The following is a 2,376-nucleotide window of genomic DNA, read 5'->3' on the forward strand; positions in this document are numbered from 1 at the left end:
GGTTCGTTGTTTGAAAATAAAAAAGAACTTCAACTTGCTCTATATAAATATGCGATGGCCAATCATTTTGAATTCAAAGTGGAGAAGTCAAGGAAAAATCTTTGGGAACTCAAATGTTTGGATGAGACATGCAAGTGGAGCTTGCGGGCTGTGAAAGGTAAGTTTTCTGAGATGTTTGAGATCCGGACATTTGAGCATCAACACTCATGCTCAACTTTGTCGAGGCCCAAGAAAAAAATGCAAACACCAGCATGGGTTATTGGGCAGTGCGTGAAGAGCAAGTACATGGACCATCATCATAACCACTTGCCTAAGAAAATAATTGAAGACATGCAGACAACTTATGGGATATTTTTGACTTATAATAAGGCATGGAGGGCAAGGGAAAATGCTTTAATAGCGGTGCGAGGAACGGTAGAGGATTCTTATGGAATACTGCCATCATACCTTTACATGTTGGAGAAGTGTAATCCTGGTACCATAACCGACATACAGACAGACGAGCTCGGTCACTTCAAGTATATGTTCATGTCCCTAGGCCTCTCAATTAGGGGTTTCAAATCCTTTTGCCGTCCTGTATTATGTGTTGATGCTAGTTTTCTTAAGCACAAGGTGGGTGGTCAATTATTGGTGGCTATTGCATTGGATGCGAATGAGCAACTATATCCTGTCGCATTCGGCGTTGTTGATTCAGAGAATAATAACTCCTGGACTTATTTCATGCAAAAACTGAGAGACGCAATTGGATTAGTTGATGATCTCGTCTTCGTATCCGACAGACACCCAAGCATCGCTAATGCCTTGTGCGCTGTTTTCCCAGAAGCAGACCACGGCGCGTGCACAAATCACATAAAGATGAATATTGTGGCCAAATTTAAAAGTGATAAGTGTCATGCGGAGTTTGATTCGGCTTCAAGGGCATACACTGTCCACGAATTTAATCGGTGGTTTGAGAAAATCAAGGTTAAAGATCACAGGATTGCTGCCTATTTGGAAGAAATTGGGTTCCCAAGATGGAGTAGAGCATTTTTTCCCGGTAAGCGATACAATCAACTGACAAGCAATTATGCTGAGAGTTTCAATAGTCAGAGCAGGGAAGCCAGAAAGTATCCCATTTCAGAAATGGCTGAGTATTTAAGATTCACAATACAACAATGGTTTAACGATAGAAGAGAAAGAGCGTCTAATCACGAAGAAGTTTTATCTCCAAATTATGAGAAGGTGTTACGTGAGGGATTCGAGAAGGCCAGATTCTATACAGTCCAATCGCTTAACCGATTCGAGTTTTATGTGCATGACAATCAGTCCCATTTCAAAGTCAATTTGAAAGACATGAACTGCACTTGTAGAGTATTCGAAGTTTCGGGTCTTCCTTGTACGCATGCAATGGCTGCTGCCCGTAGTCGGAATTTGGTTTCTTATGACTTCTGTTCAAGGTATTAATATCTAGCTCACGTGTTCATTCTGTTTAACCAATTAATAATTCGTTATATTTTCCCTACACACAGGTATTACACAACTGAGTGTTGGATAAATTCATATGCCGAGACATGTTATCCTCCCGGTGATGAAGAAAATTGGGATGTTCCCGAAAATATCAAGCAACGTTCATGTCTTAAACCAAATGTGAAGGTTAAGAAAGGCAGGCCACAAACAAAGCGTAGGTCATCCCAGGGTGAGGTCCGTAAGATCCCGAGACGATGCAGCTCATGTGATGGGCTTGGACATAATAGGGCAACATGCAAAGTAGTGATGCCTGCACCATCTACTGCACGAGCTTCATCATCTAAGCAGCATGACTCATCATCTAAGCAGCATGACTCATCATCTCAACAATATGAACCTTTAGCTTGATAGATACTATGTTGTAATATATGTTGTTAATTGAACTATGGTACTGGTATGTTGTTAATTGAGGTTTAATGCTTGTTTAAAATATTGTCAATTGGCATTATATAATCCTTGTTCTACTTAATCCCATCGTTATAAATCTTTGAATTCAACCTTAACAAATTACAAAATTGTTCAATCTTGATTTCAAATATATCCATCCACCGACCAAACCAATCTCAATTGAGAAATGAATTAAGGTTGCTAAAGAAACAGATGGAAAATATAATCAATCTGATGGGAGGGCACTTAGCGAAACGTAGAGTACTTTGCGAAACGGGAGGGACTTGGCGAAACGGGATGGACTTAACGAAACGGGAGGGACTTAGCGAAACGAAGAGTACTTTGCGAAACGAAGAGTACTTTGCGAATTTACAATACATCAATTTACACAAAATAATTTACAATACATAATCCAACTTCCAACATATTCATCAAGGTTTACAATACATCAAAATAAGTTATCCAATTTACAAATAATAATGT

The sequence above is a fragment of the Impatiens glandulifera genome, chromosome 6, assembly GCF_907164915.1.
Source record: "Impatiens glandulifera chromosome 6, dImpGla2.1, whole genome shotgun sequence".
Classification (NCBI taxonomy): domain Eukaryota; kingdom Viridiplantae; phylum Streptophyta; class Magnoliopsida; order Ericales; family Balsaminaceae; genus Impatiens; species Impatiens glandulifera.